The sequence below is a fragment of the Miniopterus schreibersii genome (genome assembly GCF_964146895.1).
Source record: "Miniopterus schreibersii genome assembly, chromosome: 2".
NCBI classification, from domain to species: Eukaryota; Metazoa; Chordata; class Mammalia; order Chiroptera; family Miniopteridae; genus Miniopterus; species Miniopterus schreibersii.
In genome coordinates this window covers 121,311,864-121,332,434 of record NC_138102.1, presented here as the reverse complement: position 1 = coordinate 121,332,434, position 20,571 = coordinate 121,311,864, and the positions used below count along the sequence as shown (strand labels likewise).

Sequence of the window (20,571 nt, the reverse complement as noted above, 5' to 3'; positions counted from 1 at the left end):
TGATATTTGGGTAAAGGGGTGAGAGTGGAGGCAGAATTTGTCTCAGGCTGATGTTTCTTTGTGGCTTACTATGTCTTACACTCACATATGCTTAATTCAACAGTGAGGTACATGTATCACATTGTGACTATTACATATGTTAGAGTTCATAATTGGGGTTGTAAAGTATCTGCTTGAATGTCTTAACTAATGAATTCCATCAAATTCAATTATCATTCTTAGACTCTTCATTAACCAATCAAATTGCGTCTTTGGTCTAAGTCATTTCTAACATACTTTCACTAGACATAAACACTATCCTATCAAGTAAATTGGAGGTGATTAAATTATCTCACTGATCATTATTTGGAGTCAAGTGTTGTTGATGTTTTGGATCTCTAAAGAATTGCCTTTCACATTATTCTCATTTTATGCAGGAGAAATAATGTTACAGTATGAGACTGTGTCTTAACTATACACCTGTAAATTCACCAACTTATTAAGTAACTCTGTCCAGTGGGCTTGGGTTATATTACAAGTGCTTCAATTTTTGGAAAGGAACTGTTTCAGTACTAGAAGCGTCTCCTCTTTCTCATGCAGTATGATACTACAGACTAGGACCACAGTTGTTTTCCTTGAAACATGATTTTTAAAATTTTTATAATTTTTAAACATGGATTATTAAGACAAAGTGGTCTGAAAATGCATATAACCAGAATCAAAAGTACTTTAGTTTCTGAGGAAATAATTGTTGCAGTGCTAATGGTTATTTCAATCATTTTATAATGAAGGGCATGTGCTGATGCTCTGGTGGTGTGGTTCTGACTGTACAGCTTTTAAAATATTTCCATTCTATTCTCTTCTACTTTGATGGCTTCAAGGAGCAATTTCTTCTTCTGTTCTGCAAATATTTTAAGGAACAACCTCAATGTAGCCAGAAGTGAACCTACAGAAATATCTGCTCCTAGGTACCATGCCAGTCTTACTTAATCAGAATCTTTGGGAGTGGGCTCCAGAACCAGCATTTTAAATATGTATATTAGGTGATTCCACAGTACTTCAGAGTTTAAGAACCACTACTCTATAATATGAGAACAAGGACACAGCTGAGAGGAAAACATTATAAATTTATAGACATATAGTTGATATCAAACATTACAATATTTAAATTAAATTTGGGTTTTGATTTTTTCCCTACATATTTTATTTCTCAGGACTGTACAAATGATTTTAGACTGTTTATTTTATTTTAGCTTTAAATATTTTGAAATTAAAAACTCAGTATAAGGATATCAAGGATAAAAATGTCTATTAATTTAAAAGTTTCCCAGAGTTGCCAAATAATATAAATTATCTCTATCAGAGTAAAAATATATTAAATTCACAGTTTGTACAATTAGTTATTGTTTTCACATCTAAATTTTTAGCTTTACAGAGCTTTCTAAATAACAAGTCAATCTTTGCACATTAGACATGTCTAAGAAGTACCACTTCTTTAAGAACTAGAGCATGAAAGACAATATGGTCTCAAATAGGGGTAGCCATGCAGTATTAAACTACTCATTTAAATAGAGAGGATGCTCATTAATGGTTATGTTCATAATTCAGGGAAACAGATATATTCAATTATTATAGAATGGATACATATAGTACTTACACATCTATTGAGGAAGCATATGAATAGAGGAAATGTTTAAACAGAGACAATGAGCTTGAGTGCTAATTCAATGAGCATCAGGAAATGGTGTGAAGACAAAGAACTGGTGAGTCTCATAGTCTTCACTTTTTCTCTGAGTTATTCAACCCACTACTCAAGGCTTTTTCCAACTCCATTTTCTAAAGGATCCTACCCTCTATGTATTTTTAAAAGTTTAGCGTCAAGTATTTCAGTATTCCAAATTTACCAAATTACTGCATTTACCCATGCAATTGTTCCTTTAATTTATCATATGTTTATTAAATACCTATTGTGTCTTAGGCACTATGCTAAATTTGTTACTATTTCAGCAGAAATTAGACCACAAAGAACAGTTTGTTTTATTTGAATTTTAGTATTTTTACATTTTACCATTTCTCTTTATTTTCTATTCATTAAATTTGGATGGTTTGAGAGAACAGGGGTGAATAATTCAGGGAGTAAGGCCCAAATAAGGGCACAGCTGTCTTATTCCTCCCCTAGCCTTTGGATTTCAAGGAGGCCTAGAAGCCCTAAGTAGAGCCCCCCATTGTCCTATTTTACCTAAAGAACAAGTGTTACATGTAGAAAGGCAAGTAGGGCTATTTCTTCAATCTAAAATTCTCCATTCAAAGAAAAATTAATAATTTCAAAATAAAAGCTGATAATAAATAGCACCTCCTGATTTGATATAAGCTACACTAGTAGGCTAATCTGCAGTATAAGAAGCAAGAGTTAGAAAGCCATTCTGGAAAAAGGGCCCATAATTCTATATCAGATATAATTTCCAGTAAAATAGAATATCTAAAGGGAAAGTTTCCAGAATCTCTATTAGTATTTACAACAGAAGTCATTTTATAATTTCCTAAAAACCCTCTTTACCCTGGAAATTGCACTGAGGGGAAAAATTGTATATTTTTTTATTCTATTGAAGAAAGTTGTTAAAAGGGGTTTTAATGTAAAGCACCCCTCTTCTCCATTCCATTCTCAAGAAACAAGACCAAAGGCTAAGACCCATTAAAATATTGATCATCCAAAAACTCTAATCACATTCTTCTCTACCTTTTTTCCTCCAAATTTTATGTAGTCAGTGATCCTACTTTGTATTTTAATCTCATTATTACTGTTGTCAGCCATGCACTAAAATCAATCTGATCCACTTATTTTAACTTTTTTAAGGCTTTCCATCTTCTTAAATGGAAAGGACAGGGTATACATAAATTTACATATTAGATAAAGCTGAGTTGCCTGAGAAATCTAATCCATATAGCTAGGCCTAAGTAATGGGGTGGGGGCAGTGGGGAGGGCTACACCGTGGCCATTACAGAATCAAATACCCACAACCTAGGCCTCAAAAGACATCTTCTCTGATGCTGAGGTTTTTCTTAATTACATTTTCCATTGACTGAATGCCCTATTGTGGGACACATCAGAATAAATCTTTTGCTCTGCTGCTCTTCCTGTCTGGCACAGTAACTTTGGTATGGATTAAGTTGGACTAGCCACTTCTAAATTCAATAAGGTTGGTATGTACCTAGTCAAGATAAATAGAACAATCATTGTGGTAATAGGAAGGAAACTATTTAAATGAAGATACTGGCTATAAAGCACAAAAATAGATGATAAGAAACAATACATCGCAACTAAAAGTTTATTTAGTGTTGATTTACAGTTTACTTAATGTTGATTTATTTTTTTACTTGAATGTATTTTTTGCCAATTGTTAGGCATTTAAAAGATTCTTCACTTGTCATACATGTACCCCTTATGTGCAGCTAAACATATATCGAACATATACCCAGGAGAATAGTAAGGTTCACATGAACATGGGACAAGAATTTGATAATAATCCTATAGAAAAACAGAGCCAAAGCAGGAAATGGATAAGCAGATGAAAGAACATTTTCAAACACCCAGGAATTATGTGAGGCAACAAAGGGATATGTTGAAGGACAGAAAATTGTTTCGGGTACTAAAGTAATGAACTCTGGAAAGCTGTCCTTTTCCTAACATTGTAAAATTCACATTGAACTACTTGAAACATAGTCTATAAACTCACTGTCTGCACTGAGATGAATCACTGATTACTAATTTGTTTCATATCAACAATTCCAGTGGACTGAATGGGGCACTCAACCACCTCCCATTTGTGTATGTGTATATATTATTATATACAGTAATAATACTATAAATATTTCTAAATATGTAGATCAGCAACAAATAAAAACTGAAAATCTTTAAGGATCAGAAAAGAAGAACTCCAAAGGCAGAGGAGGAAGATTCAGAGCTGGTGTCATGACGAAACAGGGAGGGGCCAGTCCCTTATGAAGACTCTCATGGCTAAAGGACTTGGGTCAGTCATGTTAGCGATCTGGAACTGAAAGTCCCACATAAATTCAAGACCTTGGAAAAGCTGTTTTCTCCTAATGAAGCAGCAAGAACACTGCATTCCCTGCTCCAGGGTAGTGACGAGATGAAATGGAATCTAGATGAAATGGAAAAAATAGCTCTACTCTAACAAAGCAAGACGCTAGACCTTGGCATGTACCAGGGTGCGGCTTACATTTATCGTACTCACAGCACCTGAATCCCTCAAAATATAATTTATGTAAACTAATGGAAATGTACCATTCTTACAGAAACATGTCTTAGCCAGGGCATACAGGAAAAACAAACAAACAGAACAGAAATGAGTTTTCCATTAAATGATGATAAAGTCCTCATGAGAATTATCCAACATAATAAGGAATAAGCGAGCACCACAGCAGGAGAGTTAAAAGCCTCAAAGTCTGCAATAGCCGAACAATAGGGACAAAGCATAAACTAACCACTTTTAATTATTAAGGAAAAAGGAAGAAATAAAAACCAACAATAGGACACTATGAAAACAAATGGGCAGATTTGAAAAAGAACCCAATAAGTTAAAAAAATAAAAATAATAATAAATAACAACTTCCGAAAAGAACAGTATACAAATTTAAAAATTTAGTGAAAATTTTTAGGAGGAAAAGAGAAATGGCCTTGGAGAATATTGATGGAGTGTGAATTATATCTGTAGAAATTTTCTAGAATGAACAGAGTGTTAAGAAATGAAAAATTTAAGAGACATGGTAGAATAAAATGAGAAATTACACCAAATGTCTACTTAGAATCCAGATGGATGTGATTAAAAGATAACAGAATTTTCCATATTTGAAGAAAGATGTATCATATAGAGAATCATTCCCAGCCACAAACCAGCTAAATAAAACAAACTGGGATACACAGACATTGTAACAAAACAATGCAAAATCTTAAAAATCAGAGAGAACAGACAACATATAAAGAGACAAGAAAAAGGGTAATATTTGTCACCTAAAATTGACAAGATGACAAATGGAAAAAAATAATTTCAGGGGTTGAAGTAAAATAACTAGCAAACTCAAGTTCCCTATGTATATAGATTACTTTTTCAAGAATGGAGAGTCAAATAAATGTGTTTTTCCCCCCAGAAAATAACTAAAGTTCACTGCTCATGAATAATTTTGAGTAACAAATTATATATTCTCTGCGCTTTGGTGGAACCCTGGTGGTTAAATATTTTTCAGCCTTGAAAACTTGGTTATTCTAAGATTTGTTAAACTAAAAAGACAATATCTTCAATAGATCAAACTTATTGCTGACACATCTTCATATATCAAATGTTTGAAATTGTAAAGGCGTCAGAGAGGTACCCTTTGGACAGCTAGTAAAGTGACCTGAAAGAGAAACCGTGTACTCTTCTGATCCTTTACGCCTTCAGTTTTGTAAGCTGTAACATTGCCATCCCTCTTAACAGCGGCTTCAAGTAGGAAATCTTTATGTTCTCCTAAGATCTCCCTTCTAGTTCTTGAACCATCAGAAGATGAAGCCTGTTGCATTTCAGAATGCACATCCAGATGTTGACATGTGTGCAACATGTAAATGCTTATCTTGCTCAAATATTCTGGAATAGTATGAAATATGTATGAATAATTTAGTGGCTAAATCTTCATACTGTCTTTGTTCCATGCACACTTAATAAACAGAGAATAGTTAAAGATATAGGAAAAGGTGGTTGGGGTAATTGGAGTAAGTTCTTGCCAGACAGCTCATGATCTTTAACTCTCCATATTGAAAAGTGATTCTTTGAAGAGCAGAAGGACACTAGAGAACACTGATACCGGGATAGACCTACCAATGACGGAGTGGCTTAGCAAGAGTGTGCCTTTACACAGGACAGAAACTTAAGAATGGCTGGAGATGGACCAATTACTAAGGCAAAGAACTTTGCATAAGCAACTTCTCAACCTCCTAAATTAGATCATTCAGAAAACAATTATAACCTTTCCTATATTTGTGATGTTTTCTTATATCCTGGATAGAATGTACCAAGATAATTAAAATTTCAGAGCATCCTAGCAATACAATGGCATATAACCATTAGATTTATTATCATTTTGTTTAATTCTTGAAGCTAGTGTGTTTGTTAGGATAATCATAAATTAGGAAACAATAAAGAATGGAATTTAATAGAAAAGGTATTAAAACATATTCATGGCAGAATCACTATATAAAGGTGAATTAGAATTTCCTCTCAAAGACGTAGATAATTAGATGGAGTTTTTGGTTCACAACAGCTGATGAGTTGGCAATATACTACTGTTGAAAACAATCATTATTACAAAGCATTCAAATAATTATTCAAGAGTAATTCTGGGTATGACTACTTTATTAGAGATTTGAGTGCAAACTTAGGTTCATAATTGAAAAAATATCAAGAATTAAAAGAAAGCAACAAAACCAAATTTATTTAAGGCTTGTGACATAGCTTTGTAAGAAAAGAACAAAGACATTTTGCAGCATTAAAATGAGAAAAAAAGAAACACTAAATGTGCATTTGAAGTAAATAAATGCCATTACAAGCAGCATTGTAAACCAAGGACCAAAAAGAGGAAACTTATTTAAATTATAGAAAAGAGTGATGGGAATGATGGATGAGATGATGTAATATTCTGCAGAAGAGGCAGTTGACATCTGTTCTTGAAAATTTTTTAAAAGATAATTGTCTTTTGTGAAAACGTTTACTACAATTCTGCCAGATGATAGAGAAATACATTTTTTAATATTTCCTAACTCTCACATACAGGGTATGACAAAAGTCAGTTTTCAGTGTTGGATACAAAAAACACATTTTATTCTTCTATTATTATTTATTGTATTATTTCCCATCCAAACAACTTTAAGCCTACTTTTGCCTCACCTTGTATTGATAGATAAGTATTAAAACTGTACTTAGAAGGCTTAGTGTAAGAAATCAGAAGGTTTTCTGAAATATGAGCACAACATCACAATTTTCTAGGTGATAAGTTATTTTGGGATTTTCTTATTACACTCTGAATGAGCAAGAGAAAGTCTGAGGGAAAAAGTCTTTTACAGAAAAAATAATATCCCTCCTAAATGGCTCCCTGTCAAATTGGCAGCTGAGTGCAGAGAATGACCAGATTAATCCTTTGGGTTTAGTGGCTGTTTGATGTTCCATAAGAGGAGAAATGAAGATCTGATGACTTCCAAGAAAGCTCTCCTCTGGAATAGAATAGAGCCATCCTGCTCACTCTCTCACAACCCCCTGTATATTAACGGGCACTTTCTAAGTAGACGACACGGTAATGAATTCTTTATGTTCTTTAGGACTTTTAATTCTAAAAATATTGGAGGTTTTTATCTGTGCTGTTTACTTCTGAGCATATATGTAAGGGAATCCTGTGTTAAAAGTTAGACTCTTGAATAAGATTTTATGAACTGATTTAAGGTCAGCATGCTTCAGGTTAATTTTGGATGCAAAATGATCTTATAACATCTACCGAAATCAACAAAGGAGATAATTTCCAAAAGTATTCATCCAATAAAAATTCTCTGTAGTTAGAAATTTACATTAATCTATCTTTGTTTACCAACAACCTTGTCCTTTTGTTTATAAAAGCGCTTTAGAGGAGGGAGGAAAACTAAAAGAAAACAAAAGAGGAAAATTGCTCTCCAACTTTAAAACTCGCATTCAGCTTTGCCTGCTTTTCATGTAGCATAGTGTCTGTTATGTGTGGACAGGCAGGATAGTGTTTTCTCGTCAGTTTCTTCTACATGGGCAAGAGCATTCAAACCAAAAATCCAAGCTTGTGTTTTTTTCCTGAAAGAAATATCTCTGGTGCATAGGAAAGATCAGTTATGTGCAAATACCTGACCTTATAAAAAATAATCTTTGTGCTATCATTAAGTTGAATTAATATTGCTTCCAATCATTATTTATAATTTCTTTCTGTATATCTCTAATATACTAGTTAGTTTTAGATCTCTGATACCTTAGAATATAAAAGTTCAAGTACATCTATTTTGTTTTCCAAAAAGACTGATTTTAGTTGGTAGTTTTTCTTCTTTATTTAATGAAACAAATAATTTCTTATATGGTTACAATGATTTTTGCAGAGTTTTAGCTAACCTAATGCAGTGACTGAAAATAGCCTTTGCCTATTGTTTATCATTCAGGAAGTAAAAGCTATATATTAATAATTATATCTGCAGAGTAAAGGTGATGTGGTTTCGTATACTAACAATCCCTGTTTATATATAAAATGAAATACAGGTTTCTTCTAACTGGAGAAAAATTGTTATTCTTACACATTAAAAAAGCCTTTTCATCATTGCCCGGAAACTGGGAAACTGCATTTTTTAGCTTGTGGAATATAAGTTATCCATTTTCCACATGCACACTGAAATTTAGTTTGTGAGACAGAATATATATCTGTTTATATGTCTCTCCATAATAGGATTTTGCTGTGGTGAGTGGTTTTCCATATACACATGAAAGATTAGATACATATATATTTTTCTTTCCAAAAATTCCATCAGTGTTCTCAGTCTCTGAATATAGGTGGAAAACTGCCTCAATGTTTCTGATATTTCTTATTAAAATATAGTTACAATACAGAATGGAGAAATACTAACATTTTATGAAGCATGACCATGAAATAACAAAACTTTTTTTAAACAAAAAAAGCTCATACACTGAAACTTATATCCAAATGAGTGTTGCCCTTCACTATGTTCACCTTGGATTTCAGAAATGTTGCTGCTGTTCAAATATTTTGTTAACACATTTTTTGAACCGTCTTTAGGGCCAGTTTATACATCAGAACACATTTCTCAACAAACACTGGAAGACATTGTTATTACGACCTGTGAAAATGTGGAGGTAGCCCTTCTGACATGTTTCTTTTAATGAGTTTATATTTTCAAACGAAATAGGCATCCATCAAGTATATTCTACACAGTACGTTTTTTCCTAGACAGAAAGATATATCTATCACAAAAAAGGAGGGCTCCTAGGCTGATGGGCTCATGAGGACACATGTTGAGTAAAGGACTTTCTAATCTATGCCCAGAATATTACATTAGACTCTCCAAGATTATTTAAAAACAAAACAGGAAACAACAAAGTTTCAGGCTGGATCAATGAGTGCGGGCTCCCTGTTTTACTCACCTCCTGTTATATCATTTACTTATATCCCTGTTTCAGACAAGTATATAAAGTCCTTACTAGAACCTATGAAACTAGCCCGGCTGGGTGTGGCTCAGTGGTTGAGCATGGATCTACGACCCAGGAGATCAGGGTTTGATTCCCAGTCAGGGGACATGCCTGGGTTTTGGGCTCGATCCCCAGTGGGAGGTGTGCAGGAGGCAGCCGATCAATGATGACTCATCATTATGTTTCAGCTCTCTCTTTTTTTGTCTCCCTTCCTCTCTCTGAAATCAATAAAGATATATTTAAAAAACAAAACAAAACTATACATGACCTGCCGCTTATCCTTTACAATCTCTTCCAGAAAATAAAAGCAGAGGAAATACTCTCTGACTTTATGAGGCTAGAATCACTCAAATACCAAAACTTGACAAAGACTCTTCAAGAAAACTGCAGATCAGTAGATCTTGGTAACACAGAAGCAAAAATCCGCAACAAGAGGCGGCCCATAAGCTTTCATGCCAAGTGAAAAAGGCAGTGGCACTGTGGAGGCATGTTCTGCCTTCTATCAACTGTTCATTTTTTCAACCAACATCTACTGTTTTGAGCAGTATTCTATGTGGTCAAGAGGTTAGGCTTGTTACCATCCCTCCTTTAGTCAGTGACTCATCAATTAGATCATCCAACAAATATTTCTTGAACATGTATAATGTGTCAGACATTAGACCTGATACTGGGGAATATAGCAGTAAGAAAAAAAGGCCAAATTCCTGTCCTTCTGGAACTTATATTTCACTGGGGAAACAGGTAATAAAGAAGATATACATGTAAAATATATAGCATCTTAGAGATATGCTAAGAAGGAAATGAGAGTGTAATGTGTACATGTGGGTGAAAGTTGCGTAGGCTGTTCAGAGACAGTTCCACTGAGAAGGTGACTTTATGTAAAACCCTAAAGGAGAGGATGTTGACAATGTCTCCTGGGAAAGAGGAGGAAGACAGGACAAGAAGACACATAACTAGGAGGCCGGTGGAGAGTAAGCGTGAGAAAAGCGAGTGGTTGGAGATAAAGTCCAAGAGTTAGATGGAAAACAAGTCACGCAGGGCCTTGAGGAAAATGGTAAGGAGTTTAGATTTTCTACCCAGTGTAATGGAAAACCACTGGAGGATTTTCAATAGGGGAAATGCAATAAAATGATTGTTATAAAAATTCATTCTAGTTTCTGTGGAGAAGATATATTTAGGTGTCAAAAGTACAGCCCTGGCTAGTGTGGCTCACTTGGTTGGAGCATTGTCCTGTACACTGAAAGGTCACGGGGGTTCGATTCCTCATCAGGGTACATACCCAGATTTTGGGTTCGATCCCCAGTCAGGTGCATACTGGAGGCAGCTGATAGATGTTTCTCTCTCACATCAATGTTTCTCTCTCCATTCCTCTCTCTCTCAAATCAATTTAAAAATAAAAGTACAGTCAGAAAGACCAGTAGGAAGTTATTGCAGCAATGAGGGGGGAAAGCTATCAGAGGTTAGTAGCTTTGATTAGACTCAGGCAGTACAATGGTGAAAAGTAAAGAGACCTGAGACATATTTTGAAAGTAGAACCTAAATGACCTGTCGATGGATTAGTCATGGGGAATAAGCAAGAAAAACTAATGGAGAATTATCCTAGGTTTTGCCTGAAACAACTTGGTGAAGCCATTTAGTATGATGGGAAGATTCAAATAGGAACAGGCAAAGGAGGAGAAATCAAGTTGTATTTCTACGCGGTAGGTTTGAGATTCTCATTGGACTTCTAAGAGATGACGAATAGGTGGTTAGATAGAGGCTGGACCCCATCTTACTAAAAGTTGTTTAAATGTTAGTGAAATTTGTTACGTCACTTTATTATGTCTATATTTAATAAGTCTAACTTTACAGAGTGCCAGGGTTAATTCAATAGATAACTGATATAGGAAACCTGAGCCAGCCTCTGTGAGTCTCTTGGCCTGTCCCCAGGTCGGCGGTCTTGGTGCAGTAGTGTGAGCATCATGTCCTCACATGGCAGCAGAGAAAGCAAGGTGGCTGAAAGAGTGTGTAGTAGAGAAAGGCATGTTTTTTTGTTTGTTTGTTTTTTGAGTTAGCTCCCTCTTCTGAGCAGGGAGCAAAATCTTTTCCAGAAAATTACTAACAGACTTCTCCAGTGTGTTCTTGCCCAAAGCAGTATCAAATGCCTATCTCTGTACCATCCCTTGCAAAAGGAAAGGGCATTATCTAAATTTGATAAATATGAGTCATTTCTTATGACTGAGATTCCATCATTAATGAAAAAACTAGGGTGTGCTGGGAAGGTGACCATCCATGTCTGCTACAGGAGGCATTGGCTTTATTTAAAATCAGGACAGGAGGATGACCCCCAAAATGTACCCACTCTACACTCAAAATATCTACACTGTCTCTCTATAATACCCATTTTATATGGCCATGGAAGAACAAAAATATCTGTTCACCTAGTCTAGAGGATCACCTACAAGTGATGAAAGAAAACCAAAACCCAACAGTCTTAAGCTGCCAATGAAGAGAATTCCCTCCCTCCATCCTTCATTCCCTCCCTCTCGCCCCCCTCCTTGATTTCTAGTAGCTTCATGTTTTCAAAGTAGCTGAGGGAAAAAGACAGCCTAGAATATCATAGTGTTAGATTGATTGTGAACTTACATTCAGCAGGTCTGTATACTTGCCATTTTACCTTTATAAGCCATAATTTCCTCATCTTCAGAACGCCTCAGGGCAGTCACTCTTGCTGTCCATTCTCTCTGGCATTTGCTCCTCTTAGATCTTCACAGGGTTGGCCAGTTCTCTTTATTTAGGTCTCACCTTAAATGTCTTTTTCTTAGAGCTGCTTGCTTACCTTGGAGTAGCCACACCTATTATATATTATAATATCTATATTATGTACATATTTAAATCACTGCTTTTGAGGCATAGAAGTTATCACTGACTAAAACTTGTACATATTTTTGCTTATACATTGTACCCTTCCCACTTTCAGTTCATGGATTTCTGTTTTCTTCTCCATGGGCTCCCAGCACCTAGTATGTGCTATATAGTAGATAGTCAATATTTATTTACTCTTCCGTAAATAAGGAGACTGAGTAACTGGTCTGTATCATCTTTCAGAATATACACAACACTTAAATTATGTGATTCCTGGTAAGCATCTTTTTAAAATCACATTTGTTGGAATTCTTTTCTGATTGGGAAAGTAAATTAGGTGTAGAAATCATTTTTATTTTACTATTTTAGACTTAGCTGCCTTCCTTTACTTTAGGGAATTTATTTTTCTTTTTAAACCACATTTTCTACTTCAAAATATAGAATGAATAAAAACACATGACTATGCTTTTTTGGTCATAGTAGTTGTTCTAAGGATGGGCACCAAACGCAAGCCAACCCAGTCATGAAGCTTTTTTTTCATATGGTTATGATTTCATGTACACATTTATTTTTATACTTCTAGGCTCTTAACATATGTCTTCCACTGTCTGTTAATTTAGAAATGGAATGATATGACAATGGCCTGCAGTTTTATACTATATTTTTATAACTTTGAAATGAATCATTTGCCTATGAACCAAAATATATTTCTGGTCTTATGGGTCTAAAGGATATAAGTTGGAATCTGGACAGGAAATGTAGCCAATATCACAAAGATTATCTTAATTGGCTCCTCAGTTTGCCTGTCTCCAAAACATTGTTTTCATATTTACTAATTCCTATACCCTTATTCAAAATAATTACAATTATAAAATAAGCACTTCATTTGCCTATCGACCCTTTTAAGGAAGGAAAGATTGATTAAGTTATTTGAGATACATTTGCAAAGTGACAGGAACTGAATTAGGTATTAGAGTTTTTCAGAGGAATTGTTTCAAAGTCTGGCTGAAGACTGTAGGTAGTGTGTGGGATTAAATAAACCAAAAAGGGGAACTGGAAGTGCCTAGGAAAACTGAGACCCAGACAGAGAAAGATTTCTGAGAGAGAGAGAGTTCAGAAGTAAACACATCTGATCCAGGGACTGTGCTGAAAGTTAATGAAATCAGTAAGAAACAGAGTTTAAATCAGCCTGAGTACTTGGGGGCTTGGAGGGTGGATAGACAGACCTGTTAAAGAATCAGAAATGGGACAATCAAACATAATAGAAGGAGAACTTAGAAAATTTATAGACGAATGGAAGAAACTAAATTCCAGAAAATAAGCTCCTGAGTTTATGCACCTTTAGTAGAAGGGTCATAGTGTTTGAACACTAGCTTGTGTTTGGGGTGTGTTTGGTGGCCTGTGAATGTGGCCAGTCGCCAGCAAGCTCTGTGAGGAGGGTTAGCAGGGATTTGTTTACTGAGAATCTCCCATATGCCAAATACTGCAGTAGAAGCAAATAAAAGACAGACAGAGGCCTCTGTCCTCAGAAAGGTTGTAATGTCTGATGGGATGAAAAGTAAATAAGCAATGCAATAAAATACATTTGCCACAACTCTCTCATTGCAGGGTTTTTTCCCGATTTTAAAAACTAAGCTAAGCAACGCACTAGCATTTCAATCATGGCTATCTGGTTTACACAGTCCTTCCATTCTGCTACTTTGTTCTCTCTGCTCTATTATAGAGAAAACAATGTAAGTTGATATCTGCATATGTTTTTTTAAGTACAAATTCTTATCTGTGTCTCCCATATCACACTGTATTGTGAGAAGTCCAAAATTTAGGTTCTTTCTTAAATTTAATTATCTGGTACTTTCCTACAACAGCCTGTCTCCTATTGACGTGTCAGGTTTCATTTTGTTCACATATCTTTTGTGTGTGCCTCCTTGATATTGATAACAGTGGCTGGTGTAAGAGCTTATCTGCCTTTGATTCTGCAAATGTAATAAAGAAGGAAAAAACAAAGTACAGCCACATGTACTGGTTATTCAAGCATCTATTCAGCTTCTGTATCAATATTGGGGGGACATGGTATGCACGCTGCAACTCAGTCTATCTGGGATCAAAGACAGACACTGATGGCAAGAGATGACACTTCTTTGACAAATACATGAAGGAATAAACTGTTAAAACAAAACAAGCTACAGTGGTCTTATGGGAAGCTTTGTTTTATGTTTAAGGTACAATAATTTCATGAATGTGGCCCTTTGTATTTTATTACTCTCTTTTACTGCAGCATATCACCATTCTTTTTCTTACCTAACAATTTATAAGTAGAAATGACGTCAAAATTAGGAGAGATTTTACCCTTTACTCTGTTTTGGTTTTAACTCCATTCCCTCCATTTGAATATACTTTAAATATTATAAAAATTAAAGGGATATTTGAGATAAAACATAATATTAAATAAATTCTAAGAAGTTATGTAGTTCTTACCTGATGCTGGCAGATTTTTAATTTATAAGGGCCTTCTAAAAAGGGAAACTTGCATCTTATAGAAATTCTTTCTTATATCTAACACAATTTTTTTATATGTTATTAAGCTTGTGTTATTGTTTCTTAAAAAATTTGTAATAAGGTATTTGGCCTATAGTCAATGCCAAAAACATTACAGGTAATTGATAGAGACATTTCAAAATTGTAGGACTAAAGATAATTAATTTTGTTTTCATTGGATTTCACAGATGAAAGTAAAATTTAATTTGTAATTAAAAGAAGGGAAGAATTCATCATATGGAATTATTTTATGTAAAAGAAATTTTTTTCATCATTAATTTAAAACTGTAAATCAGACACTTTTATCCATAAAAATTCTAGAGAATAATTATGATTTTCAAATGTGATCAGAAAAACTGAGACATTCAGCCCTGCCCTTTCTATGAACTCTTTCTTAGATTAACAAGTTTTCTCAATTTCATCATTTTTTAATTCTTTTTATAAAATTTAGAGTTGTATATAAGTACTGACTCTATTTATAGATTTTATAAAATCATGCTGAATTGTTTTGTGGATAAGTATGTTTGTGCTGAGATAATTTGGTTCTATATTTTATTTGTGTGAATTGCTGCTTGAGAATAAAGCTGACAATTTTGTACAGAGGGTCATTACATGAAGAACCATTATTTCCTGGAACCTTTACTTTGGGGCCACAGAATGTAGACTGGAGGCCCTGGGCAAGTTGAGGATCAGGCTACTGACTAAGTTCATTGTCTGCTCTTACCATTGTCTTTTCCTAACTCAGAGTCACCCTGGTAGTCAGGAAGATTCATTCACAGGGAACAAAAGGAATAGTTCCTTTTTTACCTATGCCCTGAGAGCCACAAACAACAGAAACCACTTGGAAGTCACCTTGGGAGAATGGAATATTCAAGAGTTTTAGAAGTTGTTATGCCTGGACCTGAATCCTTGTCTCTACCAGCTACCTGTGTGTGACTCTGGGCAAGGTGACTGGCCTCTCCAACATATTGTCATTTACATGCAATAATTCAAAAGGGTCCTCCCAACATAATCTCAAAGATGAGAAGTGAAGGTAGATATGGTTTTCCAAACTGTTTTGACTTCTAATTTATCAGTGGCATGAGGTTCTATTAAGATATAACTTAAAACAGTGCTTATGTTAAACACTGGGTAGTTACCTACTAGTGGGTCATGTAATCAAACTAGTAGTGTGTGACTAGCATTGTTAAATGGAATAGAATAGAATGAAATAAATATACATCAAATGCAGTGAGGATTAGTATTACTTTGTGAAACTTTATTTTTACCATACCAGCAGTACATATTTATTATTATTCATGAATAGTCAAAAGACTTACAGGGCCCATTATTATTAGGATAACCACACATATGAAATATCACTGAGTGACTGGAGTGAAAGGACAGTTTTATATATATATTTTAAAAATACAGGAATATACACACATACTCTCCCTCTCAAGTGTTCACCATGCACTGCTACAAAAGCAGGAGGCATTGGAATGCAGGAGTTCCAGTATGCATAACATGTGGAAATATCTCAAGCATAAAAACTATACTTAAGTTGAAAAAAAAAGTTTCTTTCTTCAAACACTTTGGGTTCAAGCAAAGCAAATAATGAACAAGAGTGATTACCATACTACTTAACACTTTAAAACAGAAAAAGGTCAACAGTTGCAATAGTCCTGAAAATGTAGAAGTTAGTTATATATTTGCACTGTGTGAAATTAGTTGTGCTGTAAAATATATTTCTTGCTGATGTTATTGCATGAAGAAAAGTAGCTGAGTTACTTTATGTTTATGGACAAATGTTACAGAGAAATTCACAATGTCCATTCATTTGGACGCTTGTGGGAAAGAAACAAATAGTGCATCCATATTTGGTTTACTTGAGAACTTCTTTTAGGCATCTTTCCTCAAAATTCATATGCTAAGACTACTGCAGAGAGAATTCCCCGTTAATTTCCTCTACACACTGATGTTTGTTCTCTGGCATTTTTTTGTGAGCAACAAGATGGCTATTTTATGCAAATAAAATCTTTGTGCATCAACCCACAACTCATCCATTCTGATAGCTCTATATCTAATGACTTAAAGCCTATATTATATTTCTCTATTTTCTACAACAGATTATGAAACTGTCAGATTTCAATTATCCTCAACCCCAATCTGTGAAAGGACAAGTAATCGTAGGAAAAACATATTCCTTATCAGAACAAGCAGATGTGCTCAAAATATTGACTGAGCTGCATAACCTTTGGGGCATAATACTGCAAGGAAGTACAGTAACGCTCAAATGCCTGCATTTTTATTTTCTGTGAGTTTGGTATTTTCCCTTCAAAATAATCATTTTCCACATTCTTGATGAAATCAGGTTGATGCATCAAATCAGCCGTCCCTGAATAGGTGAAGCCTTTGACATTTGGCCCTATAATACTGCTTACATATGGCTTCCCGAAGTGGATGTCCAGTCAGAAACTCAGCTCCTCCACTGGGACCCCATGTTTGTTTTTTGAAGAGCAGTTGCACATCCATAACATCCAGCTTCTAAAAAGAACAGCTTTCAGACTAAACAGAATGAGCTTATTTTATTGTAAACCAATTTTTTTTAAAAATAGCAAACAAAATTTTTAAAGCATATATGTTGAACCATATAAAATTGCTGTATGATTCCTTTTGACTTATAAAGATGGTGATTTTATACAGTGCAATTTATTGTTACTTTGGAAGAAGTAAGACAAAATCCTACATCCAATGTACATTTCCTTCTCAATATCCAGACTACCTGAACTCAGCCAGGAATAGATGTGATCTAATGCTTTTCTTCATTGTTGTATTTTACAAATATTTCCCTAGTTCCTCCTTTGTTCAGAGCACCAGGCGTATGGTAAAGACAAAGATAAAGCTGGCAGACTCTTAAGAATCATGTAATATTTTTCCTGATTGATAGTAGGCTGGTGGCAAAATAAAGAAAGTGAAATGCTTCTTTTCACTTACAAAGTGACACAAAACTTGATGACCTATTAAAATGTGTGTTTTTTCTTAAATATTACCTCATATGGGTCTTTCCATCATCAAAGTTCTCCCTATACTATCCCTATATATACTTCCTCCTGAGTAGATGCTCTCTGCAACCAACCTGCCAGTATAACTCAGTCTTTCCCAGGTTCTGCTCCCCAATCCTCAATATTGATGCTTTCCTGTAAGAATTGAACCACCCAACACCTCCCGGTGTCTTGAAGCACTGACAAAGGAGTCTTTCATATTTTAATCCCCCCAGCTACAGTCTATAACATAATACAGTTGTTTATATGTTGTTGGAACTTGATTTTTGAGGAGAAAATAATGAGTGGCTGTCTAAGTGGTTTGTCCCTTCATAAGATAATCACTGACCGGCCTCTCTTCTGTTATCTCTACCTCTTTCACATTCACTGTAGAAGTTGCATTGTTTTTGTTTGACTTTGTTTGGAGGGAGTCCTTTGTTCTATGATTGATATTTTTGAAACGAATGCTTCCAGCCATCATTAGCCGGTGCTTCAGGGGCTTTTGTTTTCTTCAGAGAGCCCTCATTTTGTGTCTTCAGACTGACCATGCCACTTGCGACTGTGCACTGATGCTCACCGACTGTAGACTGAGTACAACAGGGCGAGGCAATTAAGCCGTAATTCTCCACCTTGGCCTCACATTGGAATCGCCAGAGGAGTGGAAATACGAATGCCTGAGTTCTGCTCCTGAGATTCTGACTTAATGGGTCTGAACTGAGGCCTGAGCATTAAGAGTTTTAACTCTCCCAGAGGGACTCTTAGGCACAGTGAAGTCTAGGAACCATTGATGGGAGTTTTAACAAGAATTCTCAGGGATAGCTGCGTGTCTTTGGTCTCACTGAAACCAGGCCCCAACTTTGGGATATGCTAAAAGCGAATGTAGTAACCCATTTTGGTGATTAGCTGACTACCATTTATAAAGTTCTTGCCACTGGCCCTAAATTGATCAGAGTGGAGTTCAAATTTCAACAAGGGTGAGAAACAGTAGCCGTAATAGCCCTTAAGTCACTCTTTGGTATCCACTGCAAGATTATTCTACTCACCTGATGATTTGGGCAGCTTTCTCCTGAGAGTAATTAACATCTGTGTAAAGATGTAATCACCTGAAGCAGCTATGTAAGCAGGAGTGATCTCAAGGGCTTTCGTTTCTAGCAGCAAAGAAATTGTATTACAGCAGCATTTTTCCAGCATATCTTAGAGCATCAGTGTAACCAGTATTAGAATGAAGCATTGTAACAGAAAGAGATTAATTTCTATTAAATATCTACATCTATTGATTCTCCAAAGTAGATTAGGCTGGGAAAGAATAATGGAGGATTTTACCCAATCACCTTTGACTCTGGACACAATTCCGGCAGCTGCTGCTGAGGTTCACTAGAAAGGAAAAAAGAAATGAAGTAAGCAGTAGCCCTAAACATGTAACCAATCCCTAAATTAATTGCTGTTTGAATGAACTGTGTTGTATTTGGGTTAAGTCTTAATTTATATGGACAATGATATTCTTTGGTCTAGAAAGAAAGATTTTTTTTTACTGTGTAACATTATGCACTTTTAAAGTAAAACACTTGCCTGGAGTTTCTGAACTGAACTTACTGTTTTTCCTATGTCTATTTCACTATCATCTAGGTTTATCTCCATTCATTTTCATCACAGAAAAGTTTACAAATATAATTATGGGTATAATATTACCTTTTTCTTTTCACCTTCATGTCACTTATTATAAGAGAATTGAAAGACATTTGTCAGTTTGTGTTGTAACTTTTGTCTCAGTCCTTCAGTGATTCATTAAATTACAAAAATAGGCATTAGTAGTAATTTTTAATGAGTAGAATATTTTTGTCTGATATCAAAGTCCACCTGCTGTCAAGAAATCCCTTGATCACCTATACAATCATGATTTTGGCTTAGAAAAATGTTACTAAACACTGATTTTCACCTAAGGGGGAGGTTGATTCCAGGATTTTATAGAAAACATCTTGCAGAAGCAGCTTTCTCTTTAACTACCATGCTCTATTGATACTAATTAAGAGGAAAGCATGAAATGGGAACTCTTCTAGGTTTCTGAAAGTTCCATTTTACTGGAACTTGGTTAAATCCCTGGGGAAGAGCTTTAAACTTCCCTTAGTGGTTATTTTTTTATGCTTATAGTAAGAGGTGTTCTTGAAGGTCCTCAAAAGTCAAAAAGACCACATTTACCATCTTTAGATTGGTTTCTAAATACTACATTACATTAAGCATCATATGTAAGAATGACCCCAAAGTACAGTAAGATTTGAGAATGCTATAGTGTCCTATATCATAGTCTACAACCTCATCTACCTGCTTTACTTTACCCACCCCAGTCAAGTTTGGAAAAATAAAGAAAATGGATAAATTAATCTGAAAGATAATGAACAAAGATAACCTCACACACGTGGCCTTGGAAATGCAATGCTTAAGAGAAACTCAGAGAAATGAAGATTGGATTATTCACAGGATAAATAGAAGCCTGGTCACAGTATTAAGTAAGAATCTTTGAATAGCAAGTCATAGAAACTGTTTGAACTTGCATAAATCTCAGTGATATTATCAGAAGGACACTGGAGTATCTACAGAATCCAAGGAAGCATTAAGTTTTCACCTCTCAGAGAGTGGGATCCAGTGCGCCCTCAGAGATCTCAAAGGCTTCTTGACGTCTCCTAGATTTTCAACAGCTTAACTCCCTATATCTCTCTTCCAACTCCAAAGTAGCAGTAATTTGATTTTCCCATTTGCGGTGAAGGGCCTAACCCATAGTAATTAGAAATAGCCAGACTGACAGCTATCAGAGGGGAGGGGTTTAGGGGCTGAATGAAAAAGGTGAAGAGATTAAGCAAAACAAAAACAAACACAAAAACCTCATAGACACAGACCACAGTATGGTGATTACCAGAGGGAGAGAGGAGTGGGGAGAGGTAGAT

General features: G+C 35.2%; 1 protein-coding gene across 3 annotated transcripts in view; it reads left to right on the top strand.

Moving 5' to 3' along the window:
* The window catches only part of SYT1 (synaptotagmin 1), a 493,749-nt gene that overhangs the window by 100,564 nt on the left and 372,614 nt on the right, over positions 1-20,571 (top strand). The gene's annotated exons all lie outside the window — the stretch shown is intronic.